Genomic DNA, 20,869 nt, shown 5'->3' with positions numbered 1-20,869 from the left:
GACTAACAATAAGCACACTAAGTGGTGAGGCGAGGGGATGATTCTGTTTAGCGATGAACGGATGAGGTGTCTTTCCTTAATGTGGTTTTGGATGCTCAGGATTGATCAGAAATTGTCAGCTCTGAGGGAAGGTGCTGCGTTATGAAAAGCTCCTTGGAGATGAAAGGTACTGTTTCTTACGGATGGCAATGCTGAAGTGAGATGGCCACCAAGACAGGTTTTATGTATTATCACAGCTAAGTTTAAGAGGTGACGGTACTTTGTCTTAATACATCAGCATTCTAACAAGACCTCACCATACGAAACAACAATGTTCATAGCACACTATAAATCATTCTTAGCAGTACAATAAGTTTTCGTAGGGCGTCCTGATGGGTGTCAGATCTCAGCAGATACTTCATGAATCTGAGAGAGAAAGACTTGACTACCAGATTCCTTCTCGTCTGTTTATGTGAAGTGATAAACGAAATGTAGTATTGTTTTTGACCAGCTTATGTCACACAGAAGTCATGTACGGAGTTTCAGTTTAAAGGCCTAGCATTTGCATTTTAATTATAAGCAATATTTGTACTTTGTAGTCATTTCTGAAGGTTTTTCTCCTTGAAAAATAATCTGTCAACACAATTACCTTTTTTCTTTTAATTGGTTTTGAATTTGTGCAATACAACATAAGAGAGAGATAAGAACTAACAGTTTTAAATAGGGAAAACCAGAACCATTTCCTAAGAAGATTTTGTTGAAAGGGAGCTGGTAAATGGATAATAGGCTATCACAAACAAGAAATGATTGTAACTCTTTTAGAAAAGAGAATCTATGGGAGAAATTATGAATAGCTGAAAACCAGGATTTCGATGTAATTCCTGCTGATTTTCATGATGGCAAGGTTAATTCTTAGCATTTAATTTTCAAACATTTTACAAATATTAGTCGAGCTTCACAACATCCTGCTGGAGTATCTGCAAGTTAATAGCTTCTGTGAGCGGATATTGCAGGACTGCAGTTAAATCTCTGACACTCCTCATCTCATCTAGGACTTGGAAAACAGACATTCCCCTTCACAGCTTGTATCTTCCTCAGAAGCACAGAGCCCTTACCCGTCTACAAACTTTTCCACACCTGTGTCGTTCGTTCAGTTTGATTTGCAGTTAATCTTTCCGCTCTGCTTCTCATGCTCTTCCTGGGCATGGCATGCTACTAGAGGCAGTCGTGTAAGGTCTGTACAGTTCTGAAACCTGACAGTTGTAATGGAAACGCAACAAACTGTCACTCTTTAATAGCACCAGGTCTATTACTACAATTGCAGAAAAGCCTGTTCATAAAACAAGCTGATTTTCTTTATATACTCATAGTTAATACTGAGATCTATGTGCTGTCAGTTGAAATACTGCTAATATTTTTAATGCCTCTTAGTTTTTTGTCATGCTGCAGCAGTCTACAAGCAGAGACATATAGATCCCTGAACAAAGACAGCCGTCAGAGACATCAAATACACATTTGCCTCTTGGTGTAGAAGACAAATAACTGTTTCCAAGCCCTTCGTGCTGAAGGAAATTGTATTCACTTCAACACTCAAGACGTTTGTAAAAGCAGTTGAAACTCAGCTGCAGGCTATTCCATGAGTTTGATGACTGACAAAGTCCTGGAGGTGGCTATAAACTGCTGTTAGACAAAGAGACTGGGGGCACTGTGTTGGTCCTGTCTTTCCTTTCATGTTACAGAGTGGGAGAACAGAATTAAGAATAAGATGGAGAGGAAGAGGCAGGAAAACTGTATGCCTGCACTCTGCAGTAGGTAGGAAGCCACTTGGGATACGTATTGTAGGAGGATGTGGGGCTAGGGCTCTGAAAACCAGAGAGAGGAATTTAAGCTGTGAGTCAAAGCACTGTAGGAGGATTGGAGGGATTAAAGGCAGGAGGCAGCGAGAAGAGCTGTTGCTGTTGAATTCTCAAAGTAAGGCCAGAATGCAGCAGCCTCCTGGAAAGGGGGAAACGTAGGGTTTAACTATAGGAAAGTGCAAAGACCAAGAAAGTAGCGAGTCAGAAAGTGAAAAGATCCTTATTCATCAAGGACCAAGAGAAAAGGAGTTGTTTCATAAGCATAAATTATATTAAAAAATTGAATAGTATCTTGTGTCTTCATCCATCCCCCTCAAAAATGACAAGTCACAGAATCACAGAATCAATAAGGTTGGAAGAGACCTCTGGGGTCATCGACTCCAACCATTGCCCTGACACCACCATGTCAACTAGACCATGGCACTAAGTGCCATGTCCAGTCTTTAAATCCAGTCCAGTTGCTGTAGTCTTCCCTGAAACCCACAAGTGGACCTTTCCCCTTCCTGCGCTAACCCCAGCTTTCCTTCCAGACCTACCTCTGCTGCTATCCTTCCCACCACAGTCTGCATTTCCCCAGATCTGCTCTGGGGCTCCCTGCCTCCCTGCAGGGCTCCCCAACGCCCTGCCTGTCGCCTCGCTGGTCGCCGCCGCAGGCAGCCCTGCGGGCTGTGCCTCCTCCCTCCTGTCCCTGTGGTCATTGGCGGGGCAGAGCGTGCGAGGTGATTGCCAAGCTTGCTGGGGCAAACCAAAAAGGGAGTTTTTTCACACCTTCTCTGTTAGTGGAGGCAGGGAAATAAGTTTCTCACCTGCCAAGCTATTGATTTTCACAAATCTTGTCAGAATTTAATACCTTTAAAACTCCCAACCTTCAGTTTGGTTGAAATAGGCCAACAGCTTCAAAAATTGTAAACTGACTGTTCAAGTGGAAAAACACTTGAAATATGTAGCTGTGTTTTGAAGAGGAATGCTTTTCTCTTTTTAACATTATTCCTAAATTCTTCATTATTGTGAGTGCATAACTGCACATACAATGTGTTTCTTTCAGGTTGAACACCCACTCTGAATTATACATGAACAAAAATGAATGTCCCATGCCTTTGCTGTGAAAAGATGTCATGTCACGTCCCAGCATTTCTCTTGCATATTTTTATATGTGCCTTCTGATTTTGGAGATCATGAGACACACAACATTTGCTCTGATAGCTGGATTATTAGAGAGGACAAGAGCATCTCTGCGGGACTCAGGGACAGGAGGTTGACCTGGACACAGGGATGCAGACAAAGCTGACTTTATATCCAATAGAGATCAGTGCAAGATACATAGCATGTTTTTATATATACCTATGTGTATGTATACGTGTATGTGAATATATATTAGTTCAGTATCACATAAAAGCCTGCCCAGCTGAACAGTGCAACTGGAGCAGATAAGCAAACTGAAGCCTGCATAGACTTTCTGTCTATTGACAGATTATTTTTAAACCACCCCCTGTATTCCCACGGTGCAGTTTAGGTTCACAGATACTTGCTGCACCTGCTAACAGACACAGAGGAGCTGGATGCCAGTTGTTTTGCTGCTTCTCCACTTAAGTACCACACGTAATTATCTGTGTGGCTCCCGCATCTTTTATCAGTGCGGCCGCTACTTTCTCCTCCGTGCCAGTGCCACCTGGTCCCATGGCGAGGTGATAGGCAGTAACAGCCTGCCTAAGAGGAAAGACAGAAGAGAGAAGGTGAGTGTGAAAAAATGTGAAAAAAAGCATAGAGAAAGATAGTCACACATATATTTACAGTCTTATGGAGAGTATTTGCATTACAGCCCCAAAGGATAATGTAACCACTTCCTCTCCTCTGTCGCTACTTACCTCTCATACAGTCTCTCCCATGTCTTTCAAACCTGCTAAGAAGGACAGGGAACAAGGTCACTTTTTCCTTGGCCAAGAGAAAAGCTGATGCACAGAACTTCTGTCTGGCTCTCGCCTGCAGACAGAGTACGGTAAATCTGCAATGCATGCACTTTCCCTAGGGTTGGGAAACTTAACAACTGGCTTGCATTTGCAAACTGTAATACAAGGTTTTAGCGAGATACACTGAACGTGACAATTCCAGAGCCCTGAATTATACAAAGGAGTCTCGGGTCTATGTTCAGATCTATGTGTGAATGGAATTATATACTGAATTATTGCTGCCTACCTGTTTCTGAACAGAATCACAATGAAAAAAAAAGTGCTGGAGTACTGCTGCTTTATCTCAGAAAACATTTTAAAACCTATTACTTTAAGTAGTCATTCCCATTGAGCTGTTACAGAAAATAGATGGGCCTGGGGTTCCCTCCTGAAGGTGTTAATCCCCTGGGTGTAGATGTTGATACTGTACTCTTTATTTTGTTTGTACTAGAAGAAAATAACCTCCAGCACCCAGATCAATTTTAAATTGTAAATATGCGGAAGAAAAATATTAAATCCTGAGTAATTGTTGTACACAAAAATGTAAACCTTGTGCTAATAATGTCCTCGGGACCCTTCTGATCAGACAGGCTCAGAGTGGCAATGGCTTTAGCCAACGTCTGGGTCGTTTCTTTACTTTTGAAGAGCGTTATTGTCAGTACTCACACAGGACCAAAGCTGAGCAGGGAACTAGAGACTTACGGTGACATTACTACTCTGTGAAGTTTTAGGATGTTGGTATTTCAAGTATCCTTGATGCTTTTCTGTATTTTACCAAAAAAAAAAAGGCATATTGTTTTTAAATGTATGGAAATGGATTTTGACTTTCACTGAAGGCAGCACAGGGAGCATCTGCTGTGCTTGAGCATCCTGGCATAAGCAATGGAAGAGGCCTTTATCTCAACTCCATGGTCCTGCAGTTCATATCACCTTCTATTGCTACACAACATGTGTGTGTTTGTTAAGAATCAAGTGACATAGCTGTTATGTTCTTACTAATTGCAACCCCCAGCTATTTATGTATTCATGTTTATGTCCTTTTTGGCTTGTATTCAGTCTTTCTAAGAACAAGCTTTATTATTCCTATCGGGAGATAAACATAAAAAGCAGTCTGCAAATACAAAAACTCATGCCTATGGTAATCATTGTCATTCTGGTTTAGTCCTTAGCACTGAATTTCCACCAGCACAGCCTGTAGAGATGTTGCTGTGAATTAGGTCCGTATTACTCACCGGATTATTAGCAAAAATAGTGTTAGATTAGGCCCATTGAGCTTTACATAGTATGAATCTGTGGTAGAATTTAAGAAACCAAAGTTAGGATAATTTTGGCTGAGTGATAAGATATTTTAAGGGGTGGTGGCAACACAGATCGGGATAGCATGTTGCTTAGAATACAAATTGCAGCTTGCTGATGACTTTTTCGAATCATCAATAAAATATTGCGCTTTCTCTCTGCTTCTCTGTCACACAAATATAAGTTATCTTGGTCTTTATAAGCCACTCGGGAGAATTGCTTTTAGATGAAGGAATTAAAATATCCCTCATTTGTTAAGGTTTATAAGCCACAGTGCTCTTGTTAGAAAATGTACTACCATGCAAAGGTAGTTGTATAGCCCTGTGCAGAAAGAGCTGTGCTTTCAAATCAGGCTGTAAACTTGCACAGGGAGCAGGAGTGGTAACCATTTGTCATCGTGGTCTTTCTGTTGTCTTCCCCATCGTTTGAATTCAGCCTAAATTCTTTTTGTACGTACATTGTAAGGGCACATTAGGGAATTGCATACACTAACTTGGCCTACTAGTGCAAATTCTTTGGTGCAGAATAACCATTTTCAAATATGAATTGTGACATCTGAAGCTCATTTAATGAGTGTAAGAATAATAGAAGAATAAGAGAAAGACGTATTTATTGATGAAACTAGAGAAGCCTTCCATGTTTATGATCCTCTGAAAAATCCTGCGCAAATGATTCAGTGACTTTAGGATTTTTTTCCCCCAAATAAATCAATTTACTTATGAATAAATGCATTTTTTAAGTTGAAAATTTCAAAAGCATTTTAATACCGTGTTCACATATTGCAGGTATCCATTTTTGCTGAATGAAGTCTTGCTCTCTTTTTTTTTTTCTTTAAGCTGGTGTGGTTGACTTCTTTTCATCTAGCTACATCTGTTACTTTTTATAAATAAGCCTTTTGTCCCCTAAGAATCAAGCAGAACTTCTTCCAAGTCTGCTATTCTCAAGTGTAACTTCAGAAGTGCAGAAATAGCTTTAATACTTGGCCTTTATTGGCTGATTCAAGAGCTTTATGTACTGTAACCGAGAAAGGTAAATGTAAGGGGGGTTATAAGGCAAAGGGAGAAATTTTTTCTTGGAATTTTGACCTCAAAAGAACTTCTCTGCAAAGGTCCATCTAGCCAGGGGTCCGGGCCCTGCCAGGAGCCAGGAGTCAGTGCTTCGGAAAAATAGAAGAAATAAGGCTGGTGGAGAGACCAGGTGTGCGCACACTCTGTTTTGGGATGATGAGCATCTTCCAGAGTCACGTTGCATCTGGCTCACCCTGTTCTGCCTAGTTTTATGAATTTCTTTCATCCATTTTGAAACGTTTTATACTTTTTCCTCCATAACAGTATGACCATGATCTTGTCTGTTCGCTGTTAGCTCCTAGTAATACAATCAGCGATTATAACAAGAACAGGCGTAGAGGAGATCTGTATTAAATGTCTTAAACTTCTTCACAGCTAAAGAATCTACAGGCTCCATCAGATTTTGTGTTAAGACATGAGACCGCTCAACCTGATAGATGGATTTTGATGAGCGAGATCAAGCCTCGTACTCTGTACTGGTGTCGTCCCTGAGGTCGGGGAGGGTTTGTAGAAGGCCCCAGAGGAGCTGGCAGCAGAGTGACAGTCCTTCTCCTCTGTCTGCCTTACTGTTCCTTGGTGTCACTTGTGAAGGAGTGGATTTTAGCCACCCTCAGAAGGATTGCTATCATAACTTATTACCACTGTCTAATTCAGGGACTGACACAGGGTAGATCTGACTCTTTCCAATACAGTGAGCAATAGCTGACAGCTGTTTTGACAAAAAGTCATATATTTTGCTATATTCTTTGAGATTCTTATCAATAATGCAAGTCTTCCTACGATTAGCTATATTTTATCATACAGAAAACTACATAGTTTATTAATTTTAATTTTCCACATAGTAATTACTCCTGAAGGCTGTAAATTTCAACTTATTTAGTGGCACACATCTGGAGTGTATAATAGATAGCAGCATAAGTTCACTGGGGTTACATTGTGAAAAATCCTTTGGGAATGAGTGTTGGTTATTATCAGTGACCTGAATTCTATTACAATTTCAAAAATAGAAGTGTAATCTAACAAAACAATGATGTACTAATAAATGCCCATGTATCCACATTAGTTCCTTTCTTCGACAAGCACATTTACTCTTACTGAGTGCTGTTTATGACATCTCCGTAATGTAAAAGGTTTACAGTGAGGTCAGAGAAATTAGTCCATCAAATTCAAGTCTTATTAACACAACATTCTGAAACATCCAAGTTTTATTACTGGTTGTCAAAACCATTTTTCTCTGACTTCAGATAAAGTAGTTTATTGAATTAAATGGTCTAAGGCAGTTTTGAAAACAGCTTTTGCTTTATGGTGCTGTAATTCTTATAATATTTTTTTTTTATTTCAAATTGCACAAAAAACATCTTTCTTTTGAAATATAAAGATAAATCAAAGAACAAAATATTCTGAGGAAAATCAATCTCCCACTCACCCTACAACTCGTTTTTTTCTCAACTGCTGTCAAATATGTCAACCAGTCATGTGAGTAATGCAATCCCAGATTTGGAATATGCTGGTGGTTGGACATATGTACAGCACCAGTGGGAGTCCTGCTACTGCTCTGAACCCAAGAGTTTGTTATCTCTTTCTGGTCTTTGTTATTTTACTTTCCTTTAAGATGGTGTGAGATGATGCTGATATTGACTAAGCATGAGCTTTTGGAAGAGTGTTTTATTTTTACCCAACAGAAATTTGTGCAATCAGAGTTATGAAAGTGGCTGCAAAATGAGAGTGATTGTGACAATTATAGCAATACAGATATGGCCCTCCTCACTGAACTTGTGTGCATAAGAAGCCTCATATAAATAAGGAAAAATATAATTCTTACACCTGTGCATGCATTTTAAGGACAAATCCACAGACTGGGGAGGATTTTCCAAATCGCATGATACACAAAGAGTAAAAATCACATAGGAACAGACTTTGGACGGCAAATTCAGGAAATGTGTTGATTTTAGTTAGATCAACCGAAAGAACATCTGTCAATAACTGCTAGTAAAAACTGTGCATTATATTTTCTTGTGAATTGTATAGGGGAAGGAAACTGTAAGTTGGTATTGTACATTAAAACAGATCTGTAAGGCTTTTAATTTATGATGATAAGTATATTGAGCTAAGAAATTCCAAGTAGCTGTCTTTCCTAAGTAACCCACAATGTTGATCTTTATAGGTTCAGAAAAGTCTGGCTTTTTTGAAGTTGCTTTCATATTCCAAGTGAGTTCAAAAGGTGTCTTTTTTATTAGAAGTAGTAGGTCCTGTGCTTTGAAACTCCAGTTGTATATTGAGCAACAGAGATGGCTATATGTTAATGTTTGCCTTCTTTATTAGGTGAAGCTTGATGGGATTTCAGAGTGCCAAAATAAAAATAGAGAATTAATATGCATAGAAGTTGTAAATTTAATTAGCCGGTATTATCAATTAGGCACAGTCAGTAGAACTCTAGTACGAATTTTGATTTAGAATATCTCCCGGAGAGCTGGACAAAATGCAAAATGAATATTCAATTAAAAAATGAAATTGATCAAATATTCTGGTTTTTTCATCCAGTAATCTACTAGAACCAGTAGAGAGGTAAATTTATTCACTGGAACACTCAAAGTGATAATGTCCAGTTTTGAACAAGTAGGGTGTGATCCTGTAGTTGTCTCTACTAATTGCTAGTAAGCATAAACCAATTTCTAGGTTTTGATCTAATTGTGGAGAATTTTTGACTATTATATTATAGGCACATTGCTACTGAGCAGTCTATTTGTAATTTTTAAAGCACTCTTTTAACAATTACTATGATCAACTCACAGAGTTATTTATCAATGAATCTAAGAAATTAGAGATGAAATACTTATATCTTCTGGTCATTCCTCTTTTAGTTCAGGATTGCTCCCTGTAGTAGAATTTTGAGGAACCTTCTGCCATTTCTCTTTGAAAATGAAGCAACCATTAATGGTATATTAAAAAAAAAAACAAACTACTTTTCCTTTAGATTGCAAAATATGGGCAGGAATTTTAGCAGTTGGAAAAGTGAACTTGCTGAAGTGGTTTCCACTTTCATGGGCCAAAGGGAAAAACAAGATGATACATACAGTTCTATAATCTTTAGTAAAGTTTTGGTTGGTTTTTTTTTTTAATGTGAGAGAAGACCTTCCTAAAGAGTTTCATTAGACAGTCCTCTTCCAGTACAATGAAATGAAATTGAAATGCAGTACATATGTTCATTTGTCCCAACTTTAGATAGTCTCATTACTCAGCAGTTACGAGTACCCTTTTCTTTGTTGTTATGATATCTTTTTATGTCACAATCGTTTTTTGTGTGAATGGGAAGAAAGAAGAAAAGAGGGAAAATATGCACCCTGTGTCCTTCCCTACTAGGTTTTCTTCTGGTCGTGTTTCTTCCTGTTTTACTCATTCACCTTTAGTCCTAACCATTTGGGGCTTTGGCCACAGTCCTCAGTTTCTGGGGTCCAAACACCAAACTAGAAAGGAACTTTTAATGTAAGTAACATTTCAAGCAAGAAGAGGATAAGAAATTATGTTTTCTCACTGGATGTAAGCTACTAATTAAGCTACTATCAGACAGCTAGGCAAGTGGAAGGGCAATTTTAAAGTGTAGCTCTGTTCTGTGTAGTACTGTCAAGCATGATCCAAAAGCAAACTGCAAGTCATTTTCTTCATCACTAAGCCACTACAATATTTCTATTTCATTAACATCACCTTTCTTAATTAACATTTTAGTACTTCAGGTTTTGGTAGATCCAATATGCATCATCAGATAGTACCAACTTAAAAAGAGGGTTTGTTCTGAAATCCAAGTCTGTAAAAGTGGAATCTGATTGCATGTTAAATCTGCCCCCTACCTGCATTTAATACAGTCAAGAAAAAATACCTGCTGCTTTTTTTAATAGAGGCACATCTCTGCTATTTATTCAGCATGAGCCAGTAACAGAAATTGAGTTATTCATGCATCACCAAGAAAATGGATAAATTACAGTTACCGAGAATTCTGCTCTCAGTTGCTGGCAAAAAATAATAATTTGTATAATAAGTTTGTATTTATGTTGAGTAGCCACAGGGTAGCAGACATTACACATTTTAAAATATTTACAGAATTAATTTTTGAAAGTGTTCATTAGTGTCCAAGTGCGAGCTAAAATTTAGAGAAATGTGGATAACAAGTTATAGTATTCTTTTGTAGGAAAATATATTTTGTGCTGGTGAGGTTGCTACACTGACCACCACAGTATCCGAGACCTTAATGCAAGGATCTTCAACTCTGTGACCAGCATATCTCTCATTTTATTAATTATTGAATCTCAAACCAAAATATCATCTCATAATAAAAGACAGTTGTCTAATTAGAAGATACTTATTCTAGTGACACTAGCAAGGAAAATATTTTACCACAAGGAAAAATATAAGCAAAATATTTTATAATAAAAAGAGTACTAACATGACGTAGTAGTGTTTTAAAGAATATTTATGTGGGTTTTTTTAAGTTCAAATACTAATTAAACACAGGGCTGTACAATAAAGCTATCAAAATCAAATATCAAATTAAAAAATTTATCATTAATAGTACTTATTGATTTCTCCATCTTGGTTTCGAATCCACTGACAAAGAGCAATGTAGGTAGCAGCTTTTCCCAGTAAAAGCTGGGTCTCAGCACCCATCTCGGCTTGCCTGCCTTGAGCTGGTTGTACCTCATTTGCTTGTGAACAAGCAAATATTGTCTGACCTGGCTTAACTTTGATGTACCCTATTATTATTGAGGCTTTTCTGTGTTAATTATCTAATGTGGACTAGTGGACTTTTATTCTATGAAGAAGAATTGGACTAACAATAAATGCTTTGTTCCACGTGTCTGGTGTGGTCCCTTTTGCTCAGAACAAGGCTTTGAGCGCGACCTTGCAAACCCTTATGTCTCATTCCTGTGGACAAGTCAACAGCACATCCTGCTCCGCTCTCTTCAGGACTGCTGGTAGAACGAATGTGTGGGCCTCATGTAGCACCTGTGCAGTAGACAACATTTTGATTTACTGCTCTTAAATCCTACAAACTAATTTCCAAATCCTTCAAATTGTAGAAACAGAATTCAATAATCTGGGAATATATTTCCTAGTTTTATTCTCCTCTAATTTTCTGTAGTGTTTCAAAATTAGACTTAAAAGGAACTGTTTTCCCTCTTACCTGGATCAAAATGTGCATTTTGAACAACTTAGAAATAATAGATATGGTCAACATAGGGCTACCTGCCTCTTCTTGGGTAGGGCAGGTATTCTTATTTCTTCTAGCATTTCATGTATCAAGTGTGAAATATGGATGTTCATATTTAAAGAAATCTTACTCTGCATAAAAGGCACCTAATCAAAACGGAGCAAGTTGTTAGAAAAACAGGGCCTGAGTCTAGGCTAGAGCTAGTTGCATAAATGAAGAAACAATGAAATGTGCAGAAGGACGTAAAGTTAGGATAAGATCCTTAGAAGAGTACCTGGGCAGTAAAAGACTTGGCATTCAGCATGCCTGAAACACAGGGAAAAAACAGTGACAGCTTGCAATGAGGAGCATAACAGTTCTCATCAAGATGAGTGACAATCATCACCAAGATACAGAAAAGAGCCACTCTGCAGGAATTGTGGTTTTTAGTTTAATTTGCATTGTGCAACTTCTGTGGCTTTGCAGGTGGGCTCAGCACCAGCTCCTGTCCATGCCAATTTGCTGTTCTCTCAACATTTTCCTTTTGCACAGCTCCCAGAGGAACAAAGCTGTCACACTGAACATTTCTGCCGTCCCAAACCTGAAAATCCTAAGAATGGAGATTCCTATGAGGATTCTTGATGTTCTTTATGATATGCTTGTGTCATCAGGAGGCACTTGGGCAAGTACGAGTACACCGTAGGGTATACAGCCATTACATGTATATATAAAATGTGTCCTTTGCCAGCTGCATTTTTTTTCTGACTGTTCAAGTTGTCCTTTCTATCCTCTAAATCTCTTTCCCTCCCAGCCCTTATCCACTTCTACCTCAACCTCTTATGTCCATGCATTTTCCATAGGCTTGTCCAGCTTCTCATTTTTTTAGGATTGTAACGATATTCCAACTGACACCTGCTGCTAGATGGTGGATGCCATCTGTGCATTCCAGCCACGAAGGGTGGGGTGTTCTGATAGAGAGCAAAAACCATATTGCAGTCTTAATCTTAATCTCATAATGTAATATTGAAATTATAGCTGTTTTGGAAAAAAACATGAGCTGTTTGCCTTGCCTCATGAGACAGTTTACAATGGAGAACCTTCAAAATCTCTGGTGTTGCAGTAAAAGCTCAGGAGCCTGCAAACTTCCTAACAGAGGGAAGCTGCTGGCTGTGAAATCATACTTTTTATACTTGTGATTTAAAAACTCAGTTGTACAGAGTTGCAGAGAAGTACATTTATACCAATAGTAAACACTGATTTAACAATAAATTTGCATGGTAGGTGGCTGAAGAGTCACTGAAACAGTAGTTTTCACACGAGAACTCAAATTGTGTACTAGATCTCCCCAGGGAACAGTCTCTTTCTTTCTTTCTTCATTTCTATTCCTGTGCCAGGACCACTATTGCATCTTCAACAATAATTATTATTCTGTGGTATTGGAGAGCTCTTATCATGAGATCTTAGGTAGATTTCAATAAATTATGTTTAAGCCAGCAAATGACAATCTAAAGAAAAATTTGGAAGATCAAAACGTGTGAAAGATGGGGAGCACATGAACCAGCATACGGCAGAGATTCTTATATATGCGGGGAGTGATTTTAATTTTAACAGGACAGTTTTTGAACACATGGTGTCATGGTTTAAAGCTGGGCCGGCTATTAAACCTGTGGCAGACGCTCTCTGTTAACCCTCCCCCCAACCCCCGAAGGGAAAGGGAAAGGGAGAGAGACTTCTGGGTTGGAAAGTTAAAACAGTTTTAATAAACTGTAATAATGAAAAAGAGTATAATAATAATAATAGAAATAAACAAATATATACAAATATATATACAAAACCAAGATCGAGCTCCCCTGAAGTCAGCCACATCACCACCGGCACTGCAGGGCAGGCTCCGGGAAGGCCCAGGCTGGGCCTAGTGACGGTCGAGAGCTGGATTCAGGGACGCACAGATCGGGATCGGGGACAGCAGGAAAACAGACGGAGTCCTCTTCGGACACCGGCCATAGCAGAAGGAGAGCGAGACCCTCGTGATCCCCCCCCGCTTTCTACTGAAAATGACGTGTATGGGATGGAACACCTTCGTTGGTCAATTTTGGGTCACCTGCCCTGTCCGCTCCTCCCTGCAGGTGCGACCCCCCTTTGGCTCTTCACTAGTAAGCAGTGAGGAATTTAGCAGTGACCTTGGTTTCTCTAAGAATCAGTACAGCAAGAGCCTTTCTGCATAACATCCCTACCGGTGCCTCAGCGATAACTACAAACGTCAAGCATTATCAGTCCTGGAAGCAGAGACTGTCTGCAAAACATGCAGTTAGTTTCAGAAAGTGCGGTTACTTAGAAGAGACTTAGCTGAAAGTAAAAATCACTGAAAGGAAAATTGGCCTGGTTTAGGCCAAACCAGGACACATGGCCACAGGCAGATACAGAGGTGAAACAGCTCTGATGGGGTAAGATGCTGTTGCTGTCTCCCAGCTGGCTTTGCTCTGAAGCAGAGGAGCAGTGCTTACACATTTCATTGACTCCACAGAGAGCAATAACAAATAAGTGAAATAATGACAGCCATCTATTATTTTCTGTGCTAGCTATTTGCTGTGTGAATGTGCCTCCACACTCCAAAGGATTTGGAGCTCTCCTTCTGTGGAGTCTTACATGTTTAACTGGAGGGCAGCTGCTCGTTATTGGGCCTAGTTTGGCTTTAATAAGTGGGCTGGACAAATATATTCAATTTACGTAGAAGTTTTCTCTGATTTAGAAGCTTTTTTACCAGATGCAGACATATTCTCCATCTTTAAAGAATATATTCAAACCTAGATATCAGAACTGAGATTATTTCTGCAAATACTGTTGTTCTTCACATTGGTTTTCTGTATAATTTTTTCCTCTTTTTCTTTGCTACTCACCCAAAATTGTATGTATATTGTTTGTAGCATGATTCAGATGTAAGAGAACAAAAACTCTTAAGAAGTTAGAAGATATGGTTAAGTGAAGAGACTTTCTTAGAGTTATCCAGGAGTCTTAAAGACTTTTTTTACCAGAGATATATCTAATTTTTAAAAAGAAATTTTAATCTTGCAACCTGATAGTATATATTTTTTTTCCCCTGTAGTTAAGGAATAAGTTGTTGCAAGTAGTTTAGAGTTGGCAGTTAAATGCTGAAGCATAGCATGGAACAGGTCAGGGGTTTCATTTTTTTTTCTTTAAGGATGAAATATGGATCACGGTAGTTCTTCTATCAAAGTGTTGGATATAAGTAACAGATGTCTGCACCTTGTCCATGCCCAGGTACTATAACCTCCTTTTTAAACATTTAGCAGCAAAGACTCAGGGATTTGATCTAATCATATCATTTTAATATGAAACATTGCTTTTATCAAGAAGAAATATTTTACAGTTAGAGTTTGTGTAATGAAATAGAAATAGCCATGAAGTAATATCCAACATTCAGTAGATGAAACAGTGACTGTCGCTGGACTGTAGGACTCTCGCTGTTAGCCTGGTAATGCAGTGATCTGAGGGCTGCTCTTCGTTTGGATGCCCCGGAGACTTAAGAGTACATTTTAGAGGTATCACCATTTACATAGGAACAAAGATTTTGAAACAGATGAAAACTGGGTTGGAGCGGGAAAAAAAATTATATAGATTATTGCCCACAAAAATTTATCATGAAGAAGCAGAGGATGTTAAAGGAAGGGGCATGCAGAGCAGGCAGCAGAAGGTAATTCATGATACTGAAAAGAACAGTAGCTTGTAAAACCATGTTCTTCCACGTTTTTCTATTCTGAGTCCATCCTTCAGGAAGCCTCTAGGCCTTTCCAGCTCTTTGTGTGCTTTCTGTCTAAGATCTTACTAAGTCTGATATCATTCAATCGTGTTTCTTATCTCTACTTGCTTTTATTGTAGATATTCAGTGGTATTTTCCACTCAGTCTCTCATTCTGTTTTAATATCTCATTTTGTTATTTCTTGGCCTTACTTAAGTGGATTTTGTTCATGTAACGCTTCTGTGGAATTCCTTACCACATTATTTCTTCTTTGGTTTAGTTCAGATCAAAACTAAAAGTAGATTAATTCTGTAATGATTACAGCTCATGTTTATATGACATGTTGTTTTTTGGTACTGTTTGCTATAGGATGCACAAAACACTGAGTTGAGATTTGTCAAGTGCAGCATATTCAGTTTAAAAAAAGATTTATGAAAAAGAGTAATAGAAATACTTTAAAACTTGAGAAGATATGGTGGCCAAAAAGACTCAACAATAAAAGACTCATAGAAAGTCACAATAACAGAAGAACCTAGAAGTTATGTTAGTAATTACAAAGCACTGAAGGTTAAAAGAAAAATAAAATTATTTACTGGAAGACAAAAATATGAAAGAAAGAAAGAATTACTGAATTACAAAGCTGCAGGGAGAGGAGATAGAAACTGGCAACAGATTTTTTTGTTTGTTAAATTGGAGGTGGAAAGGAAAAAAAAAAAGTTGGTTAACTAATCAGAATTAGAAAGTCTTCTTGACAATTTTTTTTCCTTTTTTTTTTCCTTTCCTTTTTTTGATGGAGCAGCCTAAGAAATAATTAACTCTGCTGGTCCCTGTAGTGTTCAGAGAGAGTGCGTCAGGGTGGAGGGGATACAACAGGGCGGATGAAACTTTAAGAAGTTGTGCAGTTGAAGAGAAGGATGTCAAAAGACAAGGCAGAAGATGTTCAGAGCTAGGAAAAAGTGTCGCAGAGGGAAGCGAGTGGGAGATGTATTGGCAAGAGATAAAGACTGAGATTTGAGGCAGAACTTTCCTTGGTGACATTGAAAACACTCTGTTAGGCGTTTGGAAGTAATTTGCTGTATTGATTCTGTGCTCAGGGTGGAAATGACTATTGTGTTTTTGCACCAGCTACTAAACATGCTAAGCTCTTTTATCAGCATCTTTTAGTTTTAATATTCTGAACGATAGCCTTTTGCCACTGTAGTCCCATGCAGAGGAAGGCATTCTAATCCCCTCTTGTACCTGATTTGATTTTATTAACACATTTCCTTTCTGACTGACAGGCTCCATTTGTTAAATTATGAAATCCAAATTAACCCCAGGCTGTGTGGTCTGTGTCATTCCTTGTCAGGGTCAAGGGAAACTAACTCAAATTATGTCATTGGCTTTTTTTTTTTCCTCCTTTTTTCCTTTGCAGATCGTATTATTTAAAATAAGGATTGAACTGTATCTCTCATCTGTTCTGAAATACTTCCATGGTTCATTACAAACAGCTTTAAACAGATCAAAATACAGATTTATTAATACTCGTTGTAGAATTAGGAATACCGGCCAGCTTGAGAAGAGCCTGTGGATATCCCTACATATTTATTTCCTGCAGAAGAGGTACCAAGTTCTTCTTCTTTTGCACAAAAACACCAATATGGCTGTGAGGAGCTTCTGCAGCATTACTCAGCCCATTTTGCAGCCTTTTCTATTCATGAAGGGGGGAAAAAAAAAAAGCATCCAACTTTTAAATTCTGTAAATGAGGTCTACCTCCCTTTCATTGAAAGAAAATAGAAAGCTTGTTGCCTGGTAGAGCTCAGCTGGGGCCTGTTACCTGAGAGTGATTAGGAGAACATGCTTTCTGCCCACTCTTTTCTCAGTCAGGGAGCACTCCTCTCCTTTGGAAAAAAAGATGGGACAAAGCTATTGTTGCTGACCAGCATTTTTTGATCAGGTCATCTTCTCTCTTTATAAAAATCTAAAGAAGAATATTGCAGCTGCTGCCAGTTGTTCTTGAAGGGCTTTTTGAATGTCATTTCATTAAAGAAAAAAAAAGATTTTATCTAGGGATATAGTCATTCTTGTAAGAGAGGGGAGATCATGAAAATACATTAGGTTTTTATTTTTCAGCTGTAATTGTCATCCTACCAGGTCTCTTAACTTGGGATTTTTGGTGTTCTACTACTAATTTTTTTTCCAGTTTTCAGTTGCTTTTTCAAAGATTTTTGTCACTGTCCACCTTTCGTATTTGCTGTCTCCATCTTTGAAGAATGAAATTAAAGAATTTCTTCTGAACTTAAATTAAATCAGATAAATATGGAATTAAATGATAAATGTAGCTAATAAATACTGGTTTATCAATGTACACAGCACATGTCCATGTAATTGCGGAAAATACAACCAAAGGTGAAGTGATTGTCAAAAGTCTGGGAGATGTTAGTAACTTAAATATGGACTTCATACATTTCTGGGTTTTTTTTTCAGTTTTGATTCATGTTTTGGGTATAAATAGCCATATATTTATATTCCATATGGTCCAATAGTCCATTATATTAATCCATTGACCTGCCTGATACAGCAGTACTTGGACTGTTGTGCCTCCTGTCTTACTCTTTCAATGAAAACAGGAATATTGAGTTCAGTATAGCATTTCCCATATGATTATGCCTCCTTTGGTTAATTAACTTTGTGCATGCTGTTTATGAGTTAAGTCATTTGCTGTTTCTGGGAGTCCTGCTTTCCAGCCCCGAGCGCTAATGTCTTAGTGCCACTAGGAAGAATTTTTTTCTGTGAGCCGTTTCATACTGAAAGTTGATAGTCAGTTTCTTGAATTTTTCAGAAACGTTTTCAAGAGTGCCTATAAATTTTTCAAATGTAGAAGATAAAATATACAGCAGACAACCATCCTGTAACAAATGGTACCATCTGAAAATGTGGAGTTACGATTGTCATATTTTAAAGTGCATGATTTTATGCTGAGCTGGAGGCTGCACAAGCCGTGTAGATGTGGATGCGTGTGTGTGCCGTGTCTCAGGTTGCTCACGGAAAGCGGCAACACTTTGCTCTGAAAGCTCCTTTAAGTCATCCCCGTTACATTGCAATGGCTGTGGGAAGTTGTCAAGTACTGCAGCTGCCTGGGTGGAGCACAGGAGCGTTCGTTTGTTTTAATAGCAGCAGTCTCCTATGCTCAAGATATATCCTGCTATTGAAAAAAAGACACGGTATTTGCATACTCACTATTTTCTAAACAATCTTTCTTCTTCTGACTTTACCAATGTGCCTAATGCTACATAGACTTTATGACCTTCCTGGACTGCCTTCTTGATATGTGACAATGCAGACCCGAATTCATCAGGCTGCCTAAATTGTGGAGCAGCAGTAGCAAAAGAGCAACTCGACGCAGCGGTATCAGCCTCATTAGCAGCAATAATGGGCTCTTAGTGCAGTCTTGATTCTCATATGATTTTAATGGCACAGCTTTCTCTGTCTTTTTTTTTGTATGGAGAAAGCATGAAGTCAGAGAACTTTTGTAGCCAATAAAATATGGAGAGTTGCAGGTAGATACACATTTCTTATTCTCGAGGTGTAGTTCTCTTTGTTCTGAAGAGCAGACCATTGTCAATAAAAAAGTGTTTGATGGGAGATTTTCATTAGGAAACTCTGAATTTGAAATATTCAGGTCAGGAAGAGCACACTGTGATAGTCAGCATTTGGTTTGAACTTCTGAACGTTGTAAGGGGTTTTGGAGGTACTACTTGAAAGAAAGTAAATCTCTGATCCCGGATGGTCTTTCAGTTTATTAAAACCCTGAATGAACTAATAAAGGCACTTCAGAGAGCATTACACACTGTAAAAAGTCAGTAAAAATAATACTAGTCTCTTAGAAGTTCTCCATACGAATTTTTGGAAACAGTTTTTGGACGTAGTTGTATTTTTCTGATAGTTAAGCCTGGTGGGCAGCCAGGGTCTGCAGAACAATTGGATTTCTTACTGGTTGTCACGTTGCTGGATTTTGCTGGTGTGATTTTAATTGGAAGTCTTCTTAGTAGTCCTTACATCAGCGTATAATCCCAGTTTTGTTCTCATTTGTATTGAAATAAAGATCTGTTTTTGCCTTTAAGAGATGAAATCTGAATTTTGGCACAGCTCTGCTTCATACTGTGCCTCATTCTCACAAGGAAATCGTATTTCCTTTCCATTTTATCCTTACTCCAAGGAGGCAATGTCATTATAATGATTAGCAATTTGTTTAAATATATTAGAGTGAATCCTAGAGGCCAACCAAGGTCTCCTCCCTTACCAACCGAGTGGGTCAGAATAGCACAGTAAGAAATGGAAGTAGGGATGTAATTCTTCAGAACCCCAGTTTTCATGCCTCTAGCTATCACACAACTTGCTGTGCTTATTAGAGACAAGAGGAGCTCTACCAAGAGAGAAGAACTGTAGAACTCTTCACTAAAAATGGTGGGAGCCCAAACCTTACATGTCCTTTACCTATCCTTCAGTAAACTGATGAAGGGGAAGTGGTGATCTGTTCTTGTACATATTTTGGGACAGAGAGTAGCTAACAACATCACATCCCCAGGTATATAAAGCACATAAACTGTCGCAATCCAACCTCAGAGTGAACAGACATAATTTTAATACTGTAGCATATCAGCAGAGTATAAAGATATGTTCATTTGCTCAATCAGTGGGATGTTTCTCCCTTCATCACTACGGTCCTTGGGTCCCCTCAGAACAATCCATACATTTTGTCTCTATACCAGCCATGCCAAAAACAAAGAACTTGATTATCTCTAATTTTAATCAACTTTAACATCAGAGTCAAGAGGATATGTATGAATCCTACTTCAGTCTTAGGCTGTGAAATCTATTTTTTTTTTTTCAAAAGGTAGCCATTATTAACTTCACTACACTTAAATCAGCCTAGAACAAAAAACCTGCTAGGTTTGATATTTTTAATAAATGTTCCCGTTATCTCAAGAAAAAAAGTAGTTTGTATTGGGGAGGACTTCAAGGATGATCATAGTTGTGTTTTATTAATACAGAAAATTGTGTTTGAAGGAAAGCTAGAATTTATTTCCTCAGTATTTCCTTCAAGCTTCTTTTTAAAACATAAATTTTCCTTGTTTATACTAAAAGCTATTAAAAAATTGTATTTCCCTCCCTGCAAAAAGAGTAGAGGGTAGGATATGCTGATACTACTTAATATACACAACTCCTTTCTTATTAATTTAACAACTCAGGGTTGTTTTATTCCCCATGTTTTATAGTAATGGTCGTGTATGTGAAATGAGTCCGAAGCATTATAGTAAAACTGTGGAAATATTTCTTGTACCAATAGCTGACATCCTGCAGCTCATCTGAGTCCTGTAGCTGAATCAGAGACAAGCAGAGCAAATGGAAATGAAGTAAAATAGAAAACAAAAGCAGCTATTTACTACAGTTGACAATATGACCTAACATTAGCACCACTTCTAGGTCCCACACCAACCTTTACGTCACCTGAATGTAATTATTATTTCCTATTCAAATATTCCATAGGATTTTGCTTTTTTACTGAGATCTGGATATGATAGCCCAAAATCTGAATCAGGTCTGGAGCCTCAGCTGTACATGTCGTTGTACAAGAAATGTACAAGTCGTTGCAGCGACATGCGGTGTCTGTACTGAAAAGCATGTTTTCAGGAACTACGGCAAGAAAGTCTTGTGATGGGGTTGAGACTTCAAAAAATGTTTCTAAGCTGGCTTCAGGTTAGCTCACTAATATGCAGATATTTGTGTTCCTGGGCTCAAAGAA

At 38.3% G+C, this 20,869-nt stretch overlaps 1 protein-coding gene across 1 annotated transcript in view; it reads left to right on the top strand.

The window, feature by feature from the left end:
* The window catches only part of LRP1B (LDL receptor related protein 1B), a 570,912-nt gene that overhangs the window by 165,103 nt on the left and 384,940 nt on the right, over positions 1-20,869 (top strand). The gene's annotated exons all lie outside the window — the stretch shown is intronic.

Source organism: Nyctibius grandis, chromosome 9 (assembly GCF_013368605.1).
Source record: "Nyctibius grandis isolate bNycGra1 chromosome 9, bNycGra1.pri, whole genome shotgun sequence".
NCBI classification, from domain to species: Eukaryota; Metazoa; Chordata; class Aves; order Nyctibiiformes; family Nyctibiidae; genus Nyctibius; species Nyctibius grandis.
Note: the sequence above shows the minus strand (reverse complement) of the source record. Positions and strands in the feature narration are given on the sequence as shown.